Raw genomic sequence first — 8,374 nt, 5'->3', positions numbered from 1 at the left:
CTGATAAATAGTTCCATCTTAGTTCTTTCTCTAGTACTCAACATCCCAGATTTTAGAACTTCTTAGTGCTTGATTGATAACCAGCTTATGAATATATGTTGTATCAGTGTAGAAAGCCTTCAGTTACATGTCATAGAAGACCACTTTCATGGAAGGTTAAACCCTAAGGATATTTATTGGGTGCTTCCAAAGCTTCATCAACAACTCAAAAATGTCTTTCTACCCTTTCTTTTCACCCTTCTCAGCCAATTGGATTTTCATCTATGTGCTTTTTAACCTCACCATCACAAGATTGCTACTGCGACTCAGACATTACATCCTCACATAAATATTCCAAGGTGGAAGGAAGTGTCAGTGGCAAGTGTGTCATCCCTAACTTAAGAGGCTAGGAAAAGAAGTCTCCTGGAAAAGAGAAAAGACAGGCCATGATTGGCTGAGATAATTCATTACTCAGGGCAGGGCACATTACTGCCAAACAAAATTAGAATTCTGTTGGGAAAGAGAAAAATAACTCTTGCATAGGCATTTTGTTTAGTTGTTTGCTCCTGTCTTGCATTTTTTCCTCTTGCCTACAGTCTCCTCAAGGGGAGAAAGAACATTTTTATTACCTGGAGTGCACAGTACCATCTTGAAAACAGAGCAGCCACTCAGTAAGTAATTGCCTGCTGCATTCCTGACTGCTAGTTGGGGCATTGCTCTGCCCTCATGTCAAGCTCGCTTCAGAGTCACAGATAGCTCCCTGCTCCGAAAGTAAGAAAGGTTCGACAAGCACCCTGTGAGCATATAAACACTTAAACTCAGCACAGTTTATAGGAATTCTTGCAGAAGCGCAGAAATCAAAATACAAATTTTGAAAGTTTTTCCGTTACTATCTGCCTTATGTAAACATTTGTGCTTAGCTGGGCTGGAAGTCCTTTAATTATCTTTTCAGGAAGCCTTGCTGAGGGTGTAGATTCTAAAGCTACCAACCCGAGTAGCTTCCTGACAGCTCAAGCTCTAAATCAGGCATCAACTCCAAGTAATAGTTCCTTTCCCCATATATTATAGTATTTATCCGACACAAAGTAATTAACATCTCCCTCAAGTAAAATCTCTGATTGCATCATATGGTCTCCGCTACTCGAAAGCCACTCACCCATCTGGTTGCATTAATTTTGCCATTTGCCAGCATGTGGGTTTGTGTGTGGAGTGAGGGGGTGTGTGGGAGTGATGGGTGTTTGGAGTAACACGTTACCACATGTGCATGGCTGGGTTTGTAATGTGTACCCAACCACTCCATCCCTCTGCTCAAGTAAGAAATGGACAGATGCTCCTGGTCACATCACTCTTAGATTTAAACTCTGATGCGTTAATTCCCTGCTTAGCGCCTCTGGGGGCCATCACGTTGTGGAATAGATTAATGTTTTACAATTAATTGGGTGAAAAAGTTACAGCCTAGCAATTCCTCAGCTATAAAAGTAAAATCCTCCAGATTAAGGAAATAATAGCGATTCTAGATAAAAGCCGCACTGAGTTTTTGAGCCATTGGGAAGAAAGATATACAGAAAAAGAAAAAATGATGACTAAATAGATTCAGTCTGCTTACAGATTTTATCCCCAAATTATGCATATGCAGATTAACTTGCACATATTGTCCAAACATTGGACTGGATAGTGAAAAATCCCAAATATACCAGACGAGTTAGTTATATAACACTCTAGGCCCACATGTCTTGGATCTAATGCCCTGTTTTTCTTTCAGCTGCTTTGAAAGACTATAAATGCAATAAACAAACAGCATAATCATAAGGAAAACTGGCCCGGTTTGTGTAATAGTTACTGTCAAAGCTAGGGAACATTCCACACAGGGTTTTGGATTGTCCAAAGTTGCTTTCATAATTCTATCCTAAGAAGTCATTGAGTAAATACTATAACTCATGAACGACTCTTCCATAGAAAAGTTGAAGCAAAATTTAAAAAGTAGTCTATAACTTGTAGATACTCCACACAAGCTAAACATTGCAATGAATTTCATCTAACAACCAGTAAGAGTTGTAAGTTTGATCCATCATTTCAATATGTCTTTTTGCTTAGTTTTCTTTTCAAGGAAACTGGCCAATCCAAACTGGAATGAGCACTTGATGTGCTCTCCCCATAGGGGCTACAGTGATCTTGCCTTGATATTAACAATGACAGCTGCCACGCTCAGGTGGGAAGTGTGGGGTGACTGGAAGGGCCAGAGAGAGATGATCAAATTGGGGCTATGCCCCTCCGTGTTCATGACTTGTTCACTCTGACTCACTTTCTCAGACCCCTGCAGCCATGTCGGTGTCATGGTCAGAGCAGAGGTCTGGGTGGGTGACATCTGGCTCCACCGAGCTTTGATGTGGGCAAGTTGCTTAAATTTTCTAACTCAGTTTCCTTTTTAAAAATATTTTATAAATTGAGGATAATAGTAGTATCTCAGGATTATGAACAGAATGAGTGAAATAATTGCATAGATTATTTAGCCCACAATAAGTCTTATTAACTACTGGCATTATTATTTTAGTTATAATGGTAATAAAAGAGAGGGATATAGGAAGGACATCCTCTAAAACTTATTCCAGGCATCATCCATTTACTCATTTATTCACTCAAAAGAAGGACCTTGGCTGTCGTCCTGAGTGTGCTCACTCCATTGGGGTAGGCATAACGGCTTTGGGTGTAACATAAGACCTTGGTAAAATGTCAAATAGGTGAAATTTGCCTCTGCAATCTCTTCACCCCCCTTTCAGCTGCCCTCCAGAGCACCGTTTTCTCCCTCTGCCTTGGTGGTTCAGAGCCACTCACTGAAGTTCAGCTCACCAAGCAAAACTGTCACTTCAGTCATCTCCCACCACGTCTCTGGTACAGGGTCCTATTTCCTCAAATACCTCTTTTAGTGACTGGATTAATTCATACTAAAGTGTTAAATTTTCTATCCTATCGGTGCATTATATTAAGTTTGCCAGATAATAGATCTGCATTCCAACAGTGGCCCAACAGAGACACCATGTCTTACACAAAGGAGTCTTCAGAGCTCCTTTGGAATGTGGAATTTCAGAGCTCAAAGTGGGCCCATGGGGTAAACACCGTGGGGCAGATAAGAGGTTCAGCACCCGGGAAATTAATTCATGCAGGAAGTTCTGTCTATATACAGACATGGCTTGGCAGGAGGTTGTGCGGTCCTGCTCTGATCTGCTGAAGCACACAGCTTAGAGAGACAAGAAGTATGTCAGTGAGACAATCATAGAATTAAACCCACTGCATGGTCTCATTACATAATAATTGTCAGGTAATATTATTCTGAAAATACATAAAAATGCAGAAGTTATTTAGTAATGATAATGGATATTTGTTGACTCTTTACTAAGTAATAGCATATTTTATTGTGGTTAAATACATGTAAGATATAATTCGTCAGGGGTGACATTCAGTCTATTCACCATGTTGTGCAACAATCGCTACACTCTGACTCCAGATCATTCTCATCAGTCCAGAAGCAAACCCCGTATCTGTCACACTCTCCATTCTCCCCTCCCACCAGTCCCTGGCAACTGCTAATCTGCTTTCTGTCTCTGTGGATTTACCCAGCCTGGATATTTTATATAAATTCATTCATACAACATGTAGAGTCTTCTGGATCTAGCTGCTTCTCCTTAGCATATGTCTTTAAGTTTTCATCCAGGTTGTAGCATATATTAATTAGTACCTCACTCCTTTTTATGGCTGAATAATATTCCGTTTAATGGGTATACCACCTTTTGATTGTCCATTCATCAGCTGATGAACAAGTGGGCTGTGTATATGTTTTGGCTGTTGGGAGTAGTGGTGCTCTGAATATTCACGTACACACTTTTGCCCGTTTTCAGTATTTACTCAGGAGTAGGACGATGGGGTCAGATGCTAATTGTTTGTTTAATTGACTGAGGAACTGTCAGGCTGTTTTTCACAGCTTCTGTTTTCCATTACCACCAGCAAAGCATAATTTCTCCACATCCTCACCAACATTTGTTATTTTCCACTTTTTTAATTCCAGTCTTCCCAGGTGCGTGAAGTGATGTCTCACTGTGGTTCTGATGTGCAGCTCCCAAATGACTAATGACGCTGAGATCTATCTTTTCATGTGCTTCTTGGCCATTTGCATGTTTTTTCTGATAGCATATTACATACTTTATCTTGGTTAATTCTTGCCAGATATCTGACAGGTATTTTATAAATAAGTAAACTGAGACTTTGTAAGTAAGATTATAAATTGTCCAAAGACATCACTGAATTTGGTTCAAACCAATGTTCACATTCTGGATCTAGGGGAATGAGCGTGGAAGATGATGGACTTGGGTTACTAAAGAGAATCTGGACCCCCCAGATTAAGAAAAACTTCTAAGGACAGCACAGTTAGGATCAAGGCACATTGGAAACCCACCCTCCCCCCGGAAGGCAGGCCAGTCACAGAGGCTGAGCCACACACAGCTGTGTCCGTGAGCAGGGGCTGGATGTGTGTTCGGGGGCCTTTGGCTTTCACACAGGAGGAGCCTCTGTAGTCTTTGGAAACTTTTATCTCCATTTTGTCCCTCATTGTTAAAAAAAAAAAAGAAAAAGGAGAAGAAATACCCTGTCGATTTTACTGATATCTAATTTCTTTCACAAAATGCCGTTTTATTTGATCAACTAGAATACTGCAGTCAGAATGTGTTGTAGAAGATGAAAAAGTTAGACTTACATAACTGAAGAGGATCAAAACCCAGGCTGGATTTCAAAGAGCTTTTTATCACTCAGATATTCAAAGATGTCTGGACTGGCACAGGTGAATAGAGAACACACGCCCCAGAGCCAGTTCACTCTCAACCCACAGACTGACCCGCCGACGGCCCAGAAGAGGAGTCTGCACTGGTGCGTCACCTGTACCGCACAGATGGCTGTGCCACAGGCGTGCCCCATGGCATCGGCAGCCGTTGGACTTTACTAGTTAACTACCCTGCCCCCTCTTTAGATGACTCTGCCATTGATTACATAATTTGGAAATTAAGATAAATAATGCACAAATAGTCATGAGAGTTCCTAGGAAGTGCCTCTGAATTAATAGTTTCTATGAAGAGCCTTCCATGGTTAAAAAAAATGCCTCAAGTCATGTGGAGATTGAGTGAAATGAGTTTAAATTCCAGTCTTATTACCCCAAATACTGAATAACCTCTCATTCTCCACGAGATGATATTAAATCAGAAGCATAGTCAAATGTCTGCTGGGACTAGTTAGAGAAGCCAAAGGTTTAAGGTCAGTAACTTGAAAGTATCTTGACAAATCCCATTAGCAGGACAAAGTTTGCTGTCCATGCCGTGTGGGAGGCTGCACTTTCCCAGGTGCTGTGTGAGTGACACCGGCCTGTCACACGCCTCCTGGACCACGTGGGGTGTTTGCATTAGCACGCACAGGCCAGTCTCCTCCAACACCAGAGTTTCCCGTTTATTTTAAAAGAAGTACAAAGTATAAATGTTTACAAAATCTGGACCAGACTGACCAGTGTCCTAATAAATTTGGTTGTTGCTATTGTTTTCTTAAATGCGTTCTGATATAGATATAGAGCAATTTTGGACAGAAAATCGTGGGAGTCACTCTAATACCTTTTCTCCTGTGGTCCTGGCCTCCTAAGGAAAGATGGGGATCTGGGCAGAAATTTTCTTATCAAGGATGGTGTCTGTGCAACATCATGCATATAGAATATACAGTTATCTTTTTAAGAAATCCTTGTTAAGGCAAGTGATGTTTAAAAATATTTCCCCCTAGAATCTTCTCTCCTCATACTAAAAGAAAAAACAACCTCTTAGCAAAAGTAACATTTACGCAAACATCAGGCATTCGTGGGAACAACTGGGGAGCATTTGCTGGTTCCAGGCCTGCTATCTGGAACATTTGTTTCCTCGAGAGCGCGGTGAGATACAGGGAGCTCTTCCAGCCTCCGAGTCCAACATACAGATGCCTTACCAGCCCGCTCTACTGCAGAGCTTCGTCCGAGATAGAACTGAACTGTGGAAGCACAGACTCTTCGCAGCTATAAATGTCAGATGTATCTATCTCTATCTGTCTATCTATCTATCTATCTATCTATCTATCTATCTATCTATCTATCATCTATCTATATCTATGTATCTATCATCTATCTATTTATTTATCTATTATCTATATATCTATCTGGCTGTATTTAGTACATACAACCCAGTTGAGTCTATTTGAATTCCCTGGATATTGTAAAAATACTTAATGCACCTTTCAAAGCAGTTATATGTATGTGAGAACTATACAATTTGAAATTCGAAAATATAATATATTCTACATTTACAAGTTTAGGGAGCATTACAAGTAGTCGGTATCCACTTTTTAAAAATTTCTTCTGCTCTAAAACACATTTCACTAACAGTAGTACACCAAATGAACATGGCTAGTGCTTTCTCTGTTAGATGCTAGTTAACAGAAACCATAGTAAGCTTTATTCCTTTTTACTTTTGGTATTATTTTTAACTTTACTATCTTTCCTGATTGTAAGTGGAAAATAAGAACATTGTTGAAAAATAGAAAATTCTAAAGAAATAAAGGTCACTTGTAATTGTAACCCAGCTCTAACACATTTTAGTGTTTTGCTATATATTTTCCAGTCTCTCATGTTTGTGTGAATGCATATATATATCTAGGTATTCGTTTACTTACAAAGTGGAATTCATACCTTAAGCACTTCCCATCTCTGGTTTCACTGAGCATTATAAAATGAGGTTTTAACATATTATTAGATATTCTTTGTGCACAAACTTCTAAATGGCCCCGTATTACCCTTTAACAATTTCAGTATTATTGAGCATGTAAATTGTTTCTATCTTTTGTGTTATAAATAGTGAACTTGTTAGTATTTTGACATGTAAATATATGATCATATCTTTGATTATTTCCTTTGAAAAGGCTCAATAATGGGGATGTTTAAATGTAAAACTTTTGAAGGTTAATAACATATTTTTCCTGCACTGTTCTGGATATGCTAAAGTAAATGATATAAACTTTACCACAGTAGGAAAGCACCTGTCTGTCTCGTCACACTCTCACCCTGACTTACTCGCTAGTACTAACAAAACAGTTTCTAGTTGGATATGCCAAAAGTGGTACATCACTCTTGCTTTAATTTGCTTTCCTTTATAGCCAGTTAAAATATGCACTTCAAATTTTGGGGAAGTGACTATTTGGTTTCTTTAAAAATTGTTATTTCCTTTTCCCACTTTTCTTTTTATTTAATTTTTGTTTTTAAATAAGCATTTAAACAAAATAAAAACAAAAATATTAAAGTTATCTTCTATCCACTTCTTTCCAACAGACACAACTATTTGCATATTTCTTATGGACAGTTGCTTTTACCAAATACATAGGTATACATACACATCTATAGGGTGCTTATTTTTTTAAACAGACAGTAGATCATTTGCTTTTTCACTTAAAAGTCTGTCACAGCCCTGACTGGTGTGGCTCAGTGGCTGGGCGTCACCCCGAGGACCGCAAGGTTTCCTGAGGGCATGTGTGTGCCTGGGCTGTGGGCCAGTGCCCTGGTCGGAGGAGAGTGAGAGGCAGCTGACCAACGTTTCTCTTGTACAGCAAAGTTTCTCTCCCTCCCTTTCCCCCTCCTTCCCCTCTCTCTGAAAATAAATAAATAAAATCTTTAAAATATATATACGCATCACAGATTGCCCTGGCTGGGTGGCTCCGTTGGTCGGAGCATTGTCCCACACATTAAAAGGTTGTGGTTTGATTCCAGGTCAGGTCGGGGCACATCCCTAGGTTTCAGGTTAGATCTCTGGTCAGGCACATGCAGGAGGCAACCAATCCATGTTTCTCTCTCCCATTGATGATTCTCTCTCTCTTTCTTTCTCTCTCCTCACACCCCACCTTCCTCTCTCTCTAAAATCAATAAACATATCCTTGGGTGAGGAATAAAAAAACGTATATCATAGAGTTATTTACTTGTCAGTGCTCACAGATATTCCTTACTCATTGAAAAAACTATAGTATTCTGAAATTTGAGTGTTGGGCTGCATAGTTTATTTCATCATTTCTTTATTTATGTCCACTCTTGCACATATATGAGGTCTGTCTGGAAAAAGTCTAGCCATTGTTAACACAATGAGGTTGGTTTGCAAGATGTAACCTGGCAGCCAAGGAGAATGGACTAGAATGTGCATGTGTGAACAATGACAACTTCACTGTACTAGTCAGTAGGGGTGGTAGATGCCATTGAGTGAGCATGTGTACTGTGTGGCCATTGCATCTAGAAAAGTGAGCAAGTAGAGCAATGAATCTGCATCAGATTTTGTGTTAAGCTTGAACATTCCTCCATGGAAAC

The sequence above is a fragment of the Artibeus jamaicensis genome, unplaced genomic scaffold (genome assembly GCF_021234435.1).
Source record: "Artibeus jamaicensis isolate MK-2021 breed Jamaican fruit bat unplaced genomic scaffold, CSHL_Jam_final contig_387, whole genome shotgun sequence".
Classification (NCBI taxonomy): domain Eukaryota; kingdom Metazoa; phylum Chordata; class Mammalia; order Chiroptera; family Phyllostomidae; genus Artibeus; species Artibeus jamaicensis.
Note: the sequence above shows the minus strand (reverse complement) of the source record.